Source organism: Scyliorhinus torazame, chromosome 7 (assembly GCF_047496885.1).
Source record: "Scyliorhinus torazame isolate Kashiwa2021f chromosome 7, sScyTor2.1, whole genome shotgun sequence".
Classification (NCBI taxonomy): domain Eukaryota; kingdom Metazoa; phylum Chordata; class Chondrichthyes; order Carcharhiniformes; family Scyliorhinidae; genus Scyliorhinus; species Scyliorhinus torazame.
Window position 1 is genome coordinate 104127077 of NC_092713.1, and position 17221 is coordinate 104144297.

A 17221-nucleotide genomic window follows, 5' to 3' on the forward strand; every position below is an offset into this window, starting at 1 on the left:
GTTTGGAACGTATGGATGATCCAATTGAGCCATAGTTCGTGGTTCGATGAGCAAAATTGGTACAGAAAATTGCAGGAGTGAATTGGCATCCTGTTATTCCCTGGCACAGCAGGATCTAGTTTCAAAGATGCACTCTGTTCTGTCAAAAGAACAAACCAGTAACCGAGGTGTAACACATACTAGCACAGTGGTTTTAGAATGTTAAAAAATCACTCTTAAATGATGTTGATGATATAAAATCACCTTGCGTGGAATAAGCACAAAGGGAGCCGATGAGCTGTAAACTATGGTGCATCAGTGGATTGGGTTCTTTACCCTTCCACACTTAATATAATTCATTTGCTTGTTGAAGGGTAACAATATTTTCCCAATTCACAGTCCCTAGTTAATAAGTTACTATCCGACTTCCGGGTGCGGCGATGACCAGCTGAGTCGCACGTTTCGGCAGCTCCCGGTGAAACAGACTTTTGGGCTCTTGATAGGAGCCCCAACGGCAATTTTGACGGCTAAAAACACTGTCTGGTAAACCAGAAGGGAATCCCCCCTGGATACGGATGGAAAAAGGAGGAGAAAGTGGCCGGATTGCAGTGGATCCTTTAGAACAGCAGCAAGGAAGGCAAGCAAAAACCAAGATGGCGTCGGAAGGTGGCAGTTTAACATGGGGCCCTGAACAACAAGAGTTCTTGAAATGCTGTGTGGAAGAGATCAAAAAGGAAATGAAGAAAGAGCTGTTGGCCCCGATACTACAGGCGATCGAAGGGCTAAAGGAGGAACAAAAGACCCAGGAGCGGGAGCTTCGGGTCGTGAAGGCAAAGGCAGCCGAGAATGAGGACGACATACAGGGCCTGGTGGTGAAGACGGAGACGCAGGAGGCACATCAGAAACGATGTGTGGAAAGGTTGGAGGCACTGGAAAACAACGCTAGGAGGAACAACCTGAGGATTCTTGGTCTTCCTGAAGGTGTGGAGGGAGCGGACGTTGGGGCATATGTGAGCACGATGCTGCACTCGTTAATGGGAACGGAGGTCCCGGCGGGTCCGTTGGAGGTGGAGGGAGCATACCGAGTGATGGCGCGAGGACCGAGAGTAGGAGAAATTCCCAGAGCCATAGTGGTGAGATTCTTCCGTTTTAAGGATAGAGAAATGGTCCTTAGATGGGCGAAGAAAACTCAGAGCAGTAAATGGGAGAACGCGGTGATCCGCGTTTATCAAGACTGGAGTGCGGAGGTGGCGAGAAGGAGGGCGAGCTTTAATCGGGCCAAGGCGGTGCTTCATAAAAAGAAGATAAAATTTGGAATGCTGCAACCGGCAAGACTGTGGGTCACATATCGAGGGAGGCACCACTACTTTGAGACGGCGGATGAAGCGTGGACTTTTATTGTGGAAGAAAAACTGGAATGAGTGGGTTATTAAAAAGAACGTTTGAACAAAGTGGTGGGGCGAATGTGGGGGGCAAAGAGGGGGGTTAAAAAGGGGGGAAAGAGGAGTTTTATGTACTAATCCTGCGATGTGGTAACTTTTCTCTCTCCCACAGGTGGTGATGGGGGAGGAGGGGAGGTGGAGGAGATGGGGCGTTGGCCATTGGGGGCGGGGCCAAGGGAGAAGCGCGGGCTTGGTTCCCGCGCTATGATAATCATGGCGGGAATAGAGAAGCAGGAAGGAGGGGACGTCGCACGGTGCGAGCCGAGGTCACGGGGGGAAGCCGAGGTCGGCCAGAGTTTGCTGACTTCTGGGAGCAACATGGGGGGAGTAATTACGCTAGCGGGGGATCTAGCGGGGGGGGGTGGGAGGGGGGAATTACTGGGTTGCTGCTGCTGGGGAGAGGGGGGAGCTGGTATGGGGGAGGATGGGCGGGGGGGCACCGCCTGGGGGAGATACAGCTGCGTGGGAACCGGGTGAGGAGCTGGAAAAAGGTGATGGCTAATCGACAAGAGGGGGGGGCGGGGTAGGAAGCCCCCCAACTCGGCTGATCACGTGGAACGTGAGAGGGCTGAACGGGCCGATAAAGAGGGCACGGGTACTCGCACACCTTAAGAAACTTAAGGTAGATGTGGTTATGTTACAGGAAACGCACCTGAAACTGATAGACCAGGTTAGGCTACGCAAAGGATGGGTGGGGCAGGTGTTCCATTCGGGGCTAGATGCAAAATTAGTGGTGGCTATATTAGTGGGGAAGCGGGTAATGTTCGAGGCAAAGACTATAGTGGCGGATAACGGGGGCAGATACGTGATGGTGAGTGGCAAACTACAGGGGGAGACGGTGGTTTTGGTAAACGTATATGCCCCGAACTGGGATGATGCCAATTTTATGAGGCGGATGCTAGGACGCATTCCGGACCTAGAGATGGGAAAGCTGATAATGGGGGGAGATTTTAATACGGTGTTGGAACCAGGGCTGGATAGGTCGAAGTCCAGGACTGGAAGGAGGCCGGCAGCAGCCAAGGTACTTAAAGATTTTATGGAGCAGATGGGAGGTGTAGACCCGTGGAGATTTAGCAGACCTAGGAGTAAGGAGTTCTCGTTTTTCTCCTATGTCCATAAAGTCTACTCGCGAATAGACTTTTTTGTGCTGGGTAGGGCATTGATCCCGAAGGTGAGGGGAACGGAGTATACGGCTATAGCCATTTTGGATCACGCTCCACACTGGGTGGACTTGGAGATAGGGGAGGAAACAGGAGGGCGCCCACCCTGGAGAATGGACATGGGACTAATGGCAGATGAGGGGGTGTGTCTAAGGGTGAGGGGGTGCATTGAAAAGTACTTGGAACTCAATGATAATGGGGAGGTCCAGGTGGGAGTGGTCTGGGAGGCGTTGAAGGCGGTGGTTAGAGGGGAGCTGATATCAATAAGGGCACATAAAGGGAAGCAGGAGAGTAAGGGACGGGAGCGGTTGCTGCAAGAACTTTTGAGGGTGGACAGACAATATGCGGAAGCACCGGAGGAGGGACTGTACAGGGAAAGGCAAAGGCTACATGTAGAATTTGACTTGCTGACTACGGGCACAGCAGAGGCACAATGGAGGAAGGCACAGGGTGTACAGTACGAATATGGGGAGAAGGCGAGCAGGTTGCTGGCACACCAATTGAGGAAAAGGGGAGCAGCGAGGGAAATAGGGGGAGCGAGGGATGAGGAAGGAGAGATGGAGCGGGGAGCGGAGAGAGTGAATGGAGTGTTCAAGACATTTTATAAAAAATTATATGAAGCTCAACCCCCGGATGGGAGGGAGAGAATGATGGGCTTCTTGGATCGGCTGGAATTTCCCAAGGTGGAAGAGCAGGAAAGGGTGGGACTGGGAGCACAGATCGAGGTAGAAGAAGTGGTGAAAGGAATTAGGAGCATGCAGGCGGGAAAGGCCCCGGGACCGGATGGATTCCCAGTCGAATTCTATAGAAAATATGTGGACTTGCTCGCCCCGGTTCTGACGAGGACCTTTAATGAGGCAAAGGAAAGGGGACAACTGCCCCCGACTATGTCTGAAGCAACGATATCGCTTCTCTTAAAGAAGGAAAAGGACCCGCTACAATGCGGGTCCTATAGACCTATTTCCCTCCTAAATGTAGATGCCAAGATCCTGGCCAAGGTAATGGCAATGAGAATAGAGGAATGTGTCCCGGGGGTGGTCCACGAGGACCAAACTGGGTTTGTGAAGGGGAGACAGCTGAACACGAATATACGGAGGTTGTTCGGGGTAATGATGATGGCCCCACCAGAGGGAGAAACGGAGATAGTAGTGGCGATGGATGCCGAGAAAGCATTTGATAGAGTGGAGTGCGATTATTTGTGGGAGGTGTTGAGGAGATTTGGTTTTGGAGAGGGGTATGTTAGATGGGTGCAGCTGTTGTATAGGGCCCCAGTGGCGAGCGTGGTCACGAATGGACGGGGATCTGCATATTTTCGGCTCCATAGAGGGACAAGGCAGGGATGCCCTCTGTCCCCATTATTGTTTGCACTGGCGATTGAGCCCCTGGCGATAGCGTTGAGGGGTTCCAAGAAGTGGAGGGGAGTACTTCGGGGAGGAGAAGAACACCGGGTATCTTTGTATGCGGACGATTTGCTACTATACGTGGCAGACCCGGCGGAGGGGATGCCAGAAATAATGCGGATACTTGGGGAGTTTGGGGATTTTTCAGGGTATAAATTGAACATGGGGAAAAGTGAGTTGTTTGTGGTGCATCCAGGGGAGCAGAGTAGAGAAATAGAGGACCTACCGTTGAGGAAGGTAACAAGGGACTTTCGTTACCTGGGGATCCAGATAGCTAAGAATTGGGGCACATTGCATAGGTTAAATTTAACGCGGTTGGTGGAACAGATGGAGGAGGATTTCAAGAGATGGGATATGGTATCCCTGTCACTGGCAGGGAGGGTGCAGGCGGTTAAGATGGTGGTCCTCCCGAGATTCCTCTTTGTGTTTCAGTGCCTCCCGGTGGTGATCACGAAGGCTTTTTTTAAAAGGATTGAAAAGAGCATCATGGTTTTGTGTGGGCCGGGAAGACCCCGAGAGTGAGGAAGGGATTTTTACAGCGTAGCAGGGATAGGGGGGGGCTGGCACTACCGAGCCTAAGTGAGTATTATTGGGCCGCTAATATTTCAATGGTGAGTAAGTGGATGGGAGAGGAGGAGGGAGCGGCGTGGAAGAGATTAGAGAGGGCGTCCTGTAGGGGGACTAGCCTACAGGCTATGGTGACAGCCCCATTGCCGTTCTCACCGAGGAACTACACCACAAGCCCGGTGGTGGTGGCTACACTGAAGATTTGGGGACAGTGGAGACGGCATAGGGGAAAGACTGGAGCCTTGGGTGGGTCCCCGATAAGAAACAATCATAGGTTTGCCCCGGGGGGAATGGATGGGGGATATGGAATGTGGCAAAGAGCAGGAATAACGCAACTGAAAGATCTGTTTGTGGATGGGAAGTTCGCGAGTCTGGGAGCGCTGACCGAGAAATAATGGTTGCCCCAAGGGAATGCATTCAGGTATATGCAGCTGAGGGCTTTTGCGAGGCAACAGGTCAGGGAATTCCCGCAGCTCCCGACACAAGAGGTGCAGGACAGAGTGATCTCAAAGACATGGGTGGGGGATGGTAAGGTGTCAGATATATATAGGGAAATGAGGGACGAAGGGGAGACTATGGTAGATGAACTAAAAGGGAAATGGGAAGAAGAGCTGGGGGAGGAGATCGAGGAGGGGCTGTGGGCAGATGCCCTAAGCAGGGTAAACTCGTCGTCCTCGTGTGCCAGGCTAAGCCTGATTCAGTTTAAGGTATTACACAGGGCGCATATGACTGGAGCATGGCTCAGTAAATTTTTTGGGGTCGAGGATAGGTGTGCGAGGTGCTCGAGAAGCCCAGCGAATCATACCCATATGTTTTGGTCATGCCTGGCACTACAGGGGTTTTGGATGGGGGTGACAAAGGTGCTTTCAAAAGTAGTAGGAGTCCGGGTCGAACCAAGCTGGGGCTTGGCTATATTTGGGGTTGCACAAGAGCCGGGAGTGCAGGAGGCGAGAGAGGCCGATGTTTTGGCCTTTGCGTCCCTAGTAGCCCGGCGCAGGATATTGCTAATGTGGAAAGAAGCCAAGCCCCCGGGGGTGGAGACCTGGATAAATGACATGGCGGGGTTTATAAAGCTAGAGCGGATTAAGTTCGTCCTGAGGGGGTCGGCTCAAGGGTTCACCAGGCGGTGGCAACCGTTCGTCGAATACCTCGCAGAAAGATAGACGGAATGGAAAAAAGAAGGCAGCAGCAGCAGCCCAGGATCGGGGGGGGGGGGGGGGGGGGGCGGGGAGGAACCAGAAGGACTCTCAGGGTTGTTAATATATACTGTATAGTATGTATAGGTCGTTGCTACAGATAATTATATATTGGACTGTTAAATTATATTTTTGGAGAGTGTTACTTGTGACAAGGCAGTTGCCAATTAGGGCTAGTTTTCATTTTTGTTATTTATTATTTATTCATTTTTTGTTTATAAAATAGGTCATTGTTATTTGTGTTGTTATAATATTGTGTAAAGGATGCACAATGTACTGTGTTGGTTGACCAAAAATTTTCAATAAAATATTTAATAAAAAAAAAAATAAGTTACTATCCGTCATAGGTCATAGAAAAGTAAGATTGAATGCTGTTGATTAATTACTGTATTACCACACACCCTTACTGCTGGTAACAAATGGACCATGTTATTTAGGCCAAAAAAACAAATGCAATGAAAATTGGCAATATGCAGACAATGATCAGTGAAATCTCACTTATTCCCACTATGTGACCTTTGACCCACACAGAAGATAAACCTGTTTGCCTCACACTGAGTTTGAAGGCTGCTGTTCCCCATGGATACAATATGAAGGATAACGTATTCCTGACTGACAAGGGGTTAAAATAAGTAAATTCCAGATAACACATTTATCCTGGTCAACTGCAAAATGTCATTTATTTTCTTGGACTATATTTCTATAAAATGTCTTCTGTGTGTTTGTATGTGTGTGTGTGTGTCGACACCCATCTTTGATTGCTTAACATTTTCCACTCTGCATGTTCAGGACATTTACTGTTGGCACCAGAATTCTCTCCTGGTTTGATCGAGGCACTTTGAAGTATTTGCGGTCCTGGCACATCTGTAAGCAAGATGTTCTTCCTTGGCTGTTGGGGGGCTCGTGTTTGTACCATGAGCCAGCACTCTGACATCATGTGACTTTGAGAAACACTTTTAACCCATGATTACTGGCATTCTGTCAGATCAGACAGCAACACACTACATATCTGTCAAATTTAATATCGGTCCAATTTAATACAATTTATTTGCATTTACATATGTGCAGGAATCAGGATCAATTTATTTATTTTTATCTTTTTCAATTCATTTACTTATTATAATCTGATTTTCCTTTTCCTCCCCAAGATGCTGTCTCCTGCTGCGATATGATTCTTTAATACCATCAAGTAGCCCATTCAATTGCGCATAGTTTTCCATTCTTCACGTGCTGTTCCTTCACCAGGAGCAGCGCAGCAAGGGCCAGAGATACAGAACACCAGACTGGAGAGAGAGCAAACCTGGTGAAGGAACAGCTGATTAGAGAGGTGGGAAACTTCAAAAGGAGCAATGCAGAGTACCCTCACTGAATCCACAGGCAGAGATCCTGACGTAAGCATTCAGAAAGAGATGTGGGCTAAAAGTAAGCAGCTGATTGGTCTGGCGAGAGCAGCAGCAGTGGGGCTGGAGGAGCAGCAGTGGGGCTGGAGGAGCAGCAGCGGGGAGAGAGGAGCAGCAGCAGGGAGAGAGGAGCAGCAGCGGGGAGAGAGGAGCAGCAGCGGGGGGAGAGGAGCAGCAGCGGGGCGAGAGCAGCAGCAGTGGGGCTGGAGGAGCAGCAGTGGGGCTGGAGGAGCAGCAGCGGGGAGAGAGGAGCAGCAGCAGGGAGAGAGGAGCAGCAGCGGGGAGAGAGGAGCAGCAGCGGGGGGAGAGGAGCAGCAACGGGGGGAGAGGAGCAGCAGCGGGGAGAGAGGAGCAGCAGCGGGGGGAGAGGAGCAGCAGCGGGGGGAGAGGAGCAGCAGCGGGGGGAGAGGAGCAGCAGCGGGGCGAGGGGAGCAGCAGCGGGGAGAGGGGAGCAGCAGCGGGGAGAGGGGAGCAGCAGCGGAGAGAGAGGAGCAGCAGCGGGGGGGAGAGGAGCAGCAGTGGGGGGAGGAGCAGCAGTGGGGGGAGAGGAGCAGCAGCGGGGCGTGTGGAGCAGCAGCGGGGGGGGAGAGGAGCAGCAGCGGGGCGAGAGGAGCAGCAGCGGGGGGGAGAGGAGCAGCAGCGGGGCGAGAGGAGCAGCAGCGGGGGGGGAGAGGAGCAGCAGCGGGGAGAGAGGGGCAGCAGCGGGGAGAGAGGGGCAGCAGCGGGGAGAGAGGAGCAGCAGCGGGGCGTGTGGAGCAGCAGCGGGGCGAGTGGAGCAGCAGCGGGGCGAGAGGAGCAGCAGCGGGGCGAGAGGAGCAGCAGCGGGGAGAGAGGGGCAGCAGCGGGGAGAGAGGGGCAGCAGCGGGGAGAGAGGAGCAGCAGCGGGGCGTGTGGAGCAGCAGCGGGGTGAGAGGAGCAGCAGCGGGGAGAGAGGAGCAGCAGCGGGGCGTGTGGAGCAGCAGCGGGGGGAGAGGAGCAGCAGCGGGGGAGAGAGGAGCAGCAGCGGGGAGAGAGGAGCAGCAGCGGGGAGAGAGGAGCAGCAGCGGGGGGGAGAGGAGCAGCAGCGGGGGAGAGAGGAGCAGCAGCGGGGAGAGAGGAGCAGCAGCGGGGAGAGAGGAGCAGCAGCGGGTGGGAGAGGAGCAGCAGCGGGGGGGAGAGGAGCAGCAGCGGAGAGAGAGGAGCAGCAGCGGGGGGGAGAGGAGCAGCAGTGGGGGGAGGAGCAGCAGCGGGGAGAGAGGAGCAGCAGCGGGGGGAGAGGAGCAGCAGCGGGGGGGAGAGGAGCAGCAGCGGGGAGAGAGGAGCAGCAGTGGGGAGAGAGGAGCAGCAGCGGGGGGAGAGGAGCAGCAGGGGGAGAGAGGAGCAGCAGCGGGGAGAGAGGAACAGCAGCGGGGCTGGAGGAGCAGCAGCGGGGGGGGAGAGGAGCAGCAGCGGGGAGAGAGGAACAGCAGCGGGGCTGGAGGAGCAGCAGCGGGGAGAGAGGAGCAGCAGCGGGGAGAGAGGAGCAACAGCGGGGAGAGAGGAACAGCAGCGGGGCTGGAGGAGCAGCAGCGGGGAGAGAGGAGCAGCAGCGGGGAGAGAGGAGCAGCAGCGGGAGAGAGGAACAGCAGTGGGGCTGGAGGAGCAGCAGCGGGGAGAGAGGAGCAGCAGCGGGGAGAGAGGAGCAACAGCGGGGGGGGGGAGAGGAGCAGCAGCGGGGGGAGAGGAGCAGCAGCGGGGGGGAGAGCAGCAGCAGCGCGGAGAGAGGAGCAGCAGCGGGGGGAGAGGAGCAGCAGCGGGGGAGAGGAGCAGCAGCGGGGCGAGAGGAGCAGCAGCGGGGAGAGAGGAGCAGCAACGGGGGGAGAGGAGCAGCAGCGGGGGGGAGAGGAGCAGCAGCGGGGGGGAGAGGAGCAGCAGCGGGGGAGAGGAGCAGCAGCGGGGAGAGAGGAGCAACAGCGGGGAGAGAGGAGCAGCAGCGGGAGGGAGAGGAGCAGCAGCGGGGAGAGAGGAGCAGCAGTGGGGAGAGAGGAGCAGCAGCGGGGGGGAGAGGAGCAGCAGCGGGGGAGAGGAGCAGCAGCGGGGAGAGAGGAGCAGCAGTGGGGAGAGAGGAGCAGCAGTGGGGAGAGGAGCAACAGCGGGGGGAGAGGAGCAGCAGCGGGGGGGAGAGGAGCAGCAGCGGGGGGAGAGGAGCAGCAGCGGGAGGGAGAGGAGCAGCAGCAGAGGATTCCGCACCTTCGGGGCGGCCCGACGCCGGAGTGGTTCACGCCTCTCCTTCGCGCCGGAGCTTCCCGCCCCGCCGGTTTCCAAAGAATCCCGCCCCTCAAATCCCTGGAGAGATATCATCAACGTTGATGCCGCAAAATCCGAGAAGCTCCGACTGACAGGATAGGCGAACTAACTTGAGCGTCCTCTCCCAGGCTATTACCCCCAGTATCGAGGCACTGGTCACACTTGACCATCTACGATGGGTGGGCCACATTGCCCACCAGCCTGACACAAGACTCCCAAAACAAGTGCTCTACTCCAAGCTCCGCAAAGGCAAGCAACGACTAGGAGGGCATAGGAAATGCTACAATGCTGAAAGCCTCCCTAAATAGATGCAACACCCCATCGACACATGGGAATCACTTGCCTTAGAACACACAAACTGGAGAAAAGTGCCAATCACCTCGAGCATTGTACGGTGGAGCATGCAGAGACCAAGCGTAAACAGAGGAACGGAAGCACAGAATCCAGAGTGTCCCACTCACCCATCTCATCAAACACCACCTGCCAAACCTGTGGCAGAGTCTGCGGATCCAGGATCGGACTATTCAGCCACCGCACAATCCACCTGCCTGGAGTGGAAGTAAGTCATCCTCAATACCGAGGGACTGCCCAAGAGACAGAGAGAAAGTGATCAGCAGTGAATATCGGCAGGCTATTTTACCAAGTGCAGTGGTGGTACAGGTCAGCCTTAGTCTGTCATCGCCTCGTGTGTTCATTGCACTCTCGGAGAAGCATTGCTGAATAGCAAACTGGACGGGGAACTTTGGCTTTCCTATTCTACACCACACGCTCTCACCAGGGTTCAGGTGGCAAGTGCAATGCTATGTACATTGCCTTGACTGAGCTCAGCTATCTTCAGCAGAATCCAGAGATTAGACTATAAACTTCCTATAGTCCAGTGTTTTTGAAACTTATTTTCCCGGGACACGCTTTTACCAAGCGACTGACCTTTGTGACCCATGCCGGTCAACCTTTGCGACTCACGCCGCTGACCTTCGTGCCGCACATTTCCACTTACCTTTAAATAGACAGGTGAGGCTGCTTGGTCCTCACGATCTCACTCCAATCAGTTCACAGGAGGAGAGGGCAATGTTCAGAATCTGCACGTTCTCCCCGTGTGTGCGTGGGCTTCGTCCGGGTGCTGCGGTTTCCTCCCACAGTCCAAAGATGTGCAGGTTAGGTGGATTGGCCAAGATAAATTGCCCTTAGTGGCGGAAAATGTTTGGTGGGGTTACTGGGTTATGGGGCTACAGGGATAGGGTGGCGGTGTGCACTTAAATGGGGTGCTCTTTCCAAGGGCTGGTGCAGACTCGATGGGCCGATTGGCCTCCTTCTGCACTGTAAATTCTATGTGCTGTATTCATCTTTGTGACGACAGAAAGTCCAACCTCGTAGGTCATTGTGAAGGCAATAGCAATAAAAAACTTGCTTTACTTGCACTGGATACTCCTCAGAGATGCTACTCTAGAATGCTGACAGCCTCATTGATTTGTGGCACGTTTTTAATGTGCTGTTACAGGTGAGACACAGAAGTTCAGTCTCCTCATTTGAAGTCAGCTGTAAGTTACTAATTGACTCTGGGTCTCAAACTCAAAAAGATTGTTCACCCACCTATTCTCTTTCAAAATCTGAAACTTCTCCTCTGGAAAGTAGTGACAAAGACTTTATCAGCACAGCCAGATGCGACTGAATAAAACTTGCCAGTCTACTGACAGTCGCCTTACTAATGCTGTTTTCTTCGATGTGGCATAGCAGTTTGGGGAACATGTAGTACTTTTGAACATGTCGTACTTTACTCGCACTTGCCAAACTTTCAGTGAACTTTAGAAAGCATCTATTTCTTCACAGTGACGAGAGCAATCATCATCCTTTCCTTGCAATTTGAGGTTCAGTTTGTTTAGAATTGAAAAGATACCTTCAAGGTTAGACATAGTTAGCATCCAACTTTCATTTGTCAGTACTTCCCTGCATATGACACACTTGGGCTTTGCATCCTGATTTACATTGGCACAATAAACAAAGCCGTACCTCACAAAATCATCTTTATACTGCTTTGTTCCTGATTTTAGTTTCTTCTTAATAGGCTGTTCACCTGAGGCCTGGAGCTCTGTATACAGCTCATATTGGCACTGTTTTGTCTTATCGTGAACTCCCTGAGAAGCTCTCTCAAGCAGATTCTGTTGTGAGATCCTGGCATATTTGTGTCTCTGGCCCTCTTCCTTGTAAAAAAAGAAACATCTTTGATTCTTCACAGTCCTGTTGCTTACTTGCTCACAGCTAGAAAAGGCAGAACTCTCTCCTCTGTGATTTCGCACCAAAAGCACAATGTATAGGGCACATGATGTCAGTATACTGCCAGGCTTGTGACCTGCCCTATGCCGCCGCTTCTGACAGGGAGACTGCATAATTCGCATTTAAAAGCCGGTCATGCCCAGCATTCTCAACTCAAGCAGGCCGCAACCGTCATTCTGAAAAGCCAGTCGCAGCCATTGGGCACTTCTCCCGTAATCGCGAATGCTGTGACCAATCGTTCTGTGACCCTCCCTATCCGCAGTTTGAAAAACCCTGCTATAGTCTATATGGCTCAGTTCCACATTGCTATTTCTCCAGAAGATCGATCCACTAATAGGTTGATTTTACCTTGTGCATTTTATACTTTGGATACTTGAATGACTGCATTCAGCCAAATCCAGTACAGGGTATTGTACTGAGTGACATCAGAACAAACAAAACCATTGCTATGTGAAAGTTTAACTCCTATGCAAAATGGATCCAGCTACAATAAGCTGTCAACTTCTGAGCAGTGCACATAACAGAGTGACTGATAATGCAACATTGTTACATGGAAGTTTGTGAAGCCTCTTGAGTAAGCACTTGTACCAAACAATTATCAACCTAGCAGCAGAAAAGCATGCTTACGAGAGGGTGGATCAAAGATGGAACTTCAACATCTGGCTTGTTTCCCCTGCGATTGACAGTCCATGTCTGGAGTCTATGAGTGCAGGTTCAGTCCTTATTTATTTTGCTGATATGTGTTTAGAGGCAGGAGTTGGCACTGAGCTGGTGTAGGTATAACTAGGGATTTGACTTCCAGCACAAAGACATTATTGATTGTGCTCTCACGTAAACAGTTGCTGTGTTCCTTTGGGCAAAAATGCTGGCTTTAGCTTTAGCTTCACATTTAATTCAATGGGCATAGTGTGCTGTTTGGTGCTGTAAATGCCTCAGTTCAATTTATGGTTAACTTCCACATGGATACTGATGTTACCGAACTCTGCCTCTTTATCATTTCTCTGATGCTTGACTGCCTGTATGCGATCAGAATTCTTGTCTGACATTAAGTTGGAAGGAGGAGTGGAATTTTCTAGGTTCCCCATCTACCAATAGTTGTTTTCTAGTTTCTCATCCTCCCAGGTGATCACATGGCTTTCAGGTAGGGTGTGGAGTGCATTTATTGTGAAATGTTTTGTGGGGCAGGCTGAATGGACAGTGTTTTTTCCTGTTCATATTTTACATTAAATTGAAGGACTATCCTGTGACTAACAATTATCTTCTGTCTCATCACTGAAGCTGAATCCACCATTTTTGCCCTAGTCATGACCCCTTCTTCCTTACTGCTGATTCCATTCCTCTTCCTTATCTCTGTCTTGGACAGACTGAATCTGACTGTTACCCATCTTGGTGAACCATTTGACCTAAGATGAACTCTAAACGCCACATTCAATCCATCACCAAGACATTTTTATTTCTGCACTGTCAATGTTGGTCACCTGCACCCTCATCTTGGACTTTCACCTGATGAAAATCTTGACATGACTTCGCCACCTGAAAGCTCTCCTAGCTAACCTCCCATCACCCCACTTCATCAGCTCCAACATGACCTCTGTCACTTGCGTTCTGTCTGCACTGATTTCCAATCATCCAAACGTTCTGTCGATTCATAGAATCATAGAATTTACAGTGCAGAAAGAGGCCATTCGGCTCACCGAGTCTGCACCAGCCCTTGGAAAGAGCACCCTGTTTAAGCCCACGCCTCCACTCTATCCCTGTAACCAAGGAACCCCACCTAACCTATTGGACTAAGGGGCAATTTAGCATGGCCAATCCACCTAACCTGCGCATCTTTGGACTATGGGAGGAAACCGGAGCACCCGGAGGAAACCCGCGCAGACAGGCAAAAAAGTGCAAACTCCTCACAGATAATCTCCTTTGTTTTAATTTGGCTGGTCCCAGTTAGGTATGAAATTAAGGATTCTTTAGTTGGCCATATTTTATGGAAGGGGAAAATTGCAAAGCGTGTTTCGTTGTATAGCCTTGGCCAAGGTGGCATGCATTTAAGAGGAATCTGGTAAAGACATGAAGGAGAAAAGAAGAAAAGGAAATGTTGACAGAGTGAAATGAAAAAGGAGTGGGAGGAGGATTGTGTGGAGCATAAACCAGTTCATACACCAGGGGCGGGATTCTTCGACCCCGCACTGGGTCGGAGAATCGGCGGCGGGCCTCGCGAGTCGCGCCATGCCATCCCGACGCCGGCACGCTATTCTCCGCAGAGCAGAGAATCGGCGCCATCGGTGCCGGCGTGGTTGGCGCGGCGCCGGTCGCGGGCCGCTCTATGTGGCTGGCCCGCCTATTCTCCAGCCCAGATGGGCCGAGCAGCTGTAAGAAAGAAAACGAGTCCCGCCGGCACCGTTCTAACCTGCTCTGAGCAGGCGGGACCTCGGCGATGAAGGATCAGGTGGGGCCTGTGGGGGGGGGGGAGATCTGACCCGGGGGGGGAGGGGGCCTCCGATGTGGCCTGGCCCACGATCGGGGCGCACCGATCGGCGGGCCGGCCTCTCTGGCTGGGGGCCTCTTTATTACACATCGGCCCCTGTAGCCCTGCGCCATGTTGCGTCAGGGCTGGCGCGTTGAAGGAGGCCACTGTGCATGCGCGCGTTGGCGCCGGCACCACTGCGCATGTCCGCGCTGGCGACGGCACAACTGCGCATGCGCGGATCCCGTGGCGCACAATTCGCGCCTGGATCGGCAGCTGGAGCGGCACGAACCACTCCAGCGCCATGCTGGCCCCCTGTAGGGGCAGAATTACTCCTGGCAGCAGCCCGTTCATGCCGTCGTAAAACGCAACGGTGTTTACGACGGCGTGGACAATCTGCCGCGGGATGGTAGAATCCCGTCCCAGTTCCCTCCCAGCTGAAGTATAGTGATCAATTGTAGGCACCTCACTTTAAGGAGGATGTGAACGTTTTTCAGGGGATGCAGAAGAGATTTACCCAGAATGGTTCCAGGGATGGGGCTTTACAGTTACATGGGTAGACAAGAAAAGCTGGAGCATTCTCTTTCGAACAGAGAAAACTAACAAGATTTGGTAGAGGGGTTTAATATGAAGAAGGGTTTGGATAGCAAAATGTTTCCAACGCTTGTTGGGAACCTCAGAGTGCATAGATTTAAGATGATTGGCAAAAAAACAGAGACTACATAGGAAAAACCTTCTAATGCAACCTGTGGTTAGAAGTTGGAGCACATTGCCAGAACCAGATTTAGCTGTAGCTTTCAAAATAAATCGGATTAAAGCATATTGTTGGAATCTAGGAAAAGAATTGTGGATTGGACTAACTGGATTGCTTTTCAAAAGTATCAGTACAGACTCAATGGGCTGAATGGCTTCATTTGCTGGACTATTCTACATTTCAATGATTCTCTCAGTTGTTTCAAAGGAAAACCAGTTGCCGCAGAAACCATCCCCATAATATTAGTGGGGCTGTTTCTATAGCAATTGTAGCTCAGAAACTATGGTGGGAACCAAAATAAATCAATCAAAATCAAGGCAAGAATGTCAGCTTCGATTATGTGGACTTCTAAATTTGGAGTGTTCTTGCCCCTTGCACATGCACAGCAGTGGTGAGAGTGTGAACAACTGGCTGGGTCAAAATCTGTAACTGAAGAGGCTTTCCGTGCCTTGAAAACATGTGTGGGGTGTGAGAGCTGAAAGTTGGCTGGCTGCCAATTCAAAAATCTGGTCAGCCGGCAATTCCTAAAGGCTTGCTCCTGACCTCTTATTGGAGCAGAAGGCCACCCTGCTGTGAATGTGGAGATCAAAACAGCTTGGAGGGCTGTGGCCCAACCAATTAAATGCAATGCTTCAGGTCTGTCATACCTGGACATCAAAAAAGGAAAAGATTTTTAGTATGAAGTTAAGTTTATTTTTCTTTACACATAGGGGTCCAGAGATTCTTGTGCCAGCTCATTTACATACCTATTGGAGGAGTTATGGAACTCAGAAAGCACACCACGGTTAGACTGCAGAAAACTTCAATCAACATCACCCCTGCCTGGTTTGAACCAGATAATCTGTTTTTGTGATATTGATTGAGGGATAAATATTAATAACATTTTAACGTCAATATTTCTGGTAGGGCCAAACACCACACATAAACGGGCAACTCCTATAATTTTTCTCTTTTGATCCGTTTTTTAAAAAAAGTTTCCAATTAAGGGGCAATTTAGCGTGGCCAATCCATCTACCCTGCGCATCTTTTGAGTTGTTGGGGTTAGACTCATGCAGACACGGGAAAATGTGCAAACTCTACACGGGCAATGACCCAGGGCCGGAATCGAACCCTGAATCTATCGAAGAATCTATCCACTTCTGTCTTAAAAATATTCAAAGGCTCTCCTTACACCACCTTTTCAGAAAGAGAATTCCAAAGATTCACAGCCCTTTGAGAAAAGAAAAATTCCCTCATCTCTGTTTTAAATGGGCGACCCCTTATTTTTAAACCATATCCTCTAGTTCTCGATTCTCCCTCCATTGGAACCATCTTCTCCATACACACCTAGTCAAGACCCCTCAGGACCCTATAAGTTTCAATCAAGTCACCTCTCACTCTCCTAAACTCCAGCGGATTCAAGCCTAGCCTGACAAACCTTTCCCCTTAAGATAATCCACCCATTCTAGGTATTATTCTGGTAAACCTTCCCTGAACTGCTTCCAACACATTTACATCCTTCGTTAAATAAGGTGACCTATTCTGTACACAGTACTCCAGATGTGATCTCACCAGTTCCCTGTACAACTTAAGCATTACCTCCCTACTTCTGTATTCAATTCCCCTCACAATAAACAGTAATATTCTATTAGCTTTCCTACTTACTCGCTGTATCTGCATATTAGGCTTTTGTGATTCATGCGCTAGGACACCCAGATCCATCTGAATCTCAGAGCTCTGTAATCCATCACTAATGAGATAATATGCTTCTTTTCTTATTTTTCCTCCCAAAATGGACAATTTCACATATTCCCACATTATTCTCCATTTGCCAAATTTTTGCCCACTCACATAGCCTATACCTATCTTTTTGTAGCCTCCTTATGTCCTCTTCACAACTTACTTTTTTATCTATCTTTGTGTCATTAGCAAATTTGGCAACCATCCATTCACCCAAGTCATTTATGTAAATTTGCGGTCCCAGCACTGATCTCAGGGCACACTACTTGTTACATCTTAGCAACCTGAAAAATACCCATTTATGCCTACTCTCTGCTTCCTGTTAGCCAGCCAATCTTCTATCCACACTGATATATTAACCCCATAACACAAGCTATTATTTTCCGCAATAACCTTTGATGTAGCTCTTTATCAAATGTTATCCTATGTTCCAAAATGCTTACTGGAAATCTAAGTACAGTACATCCGCCAATATCCCTTTATTCACAGAATGTTACTTCCTCAAATAACTCCGATAAGTTGGTTAAATGTGATTTCCCTTCCACAAAACCATGTTGACTTTGTCTGATTAACTTGAGCTGATCCAAGTGCCCTGCTATAACTTATT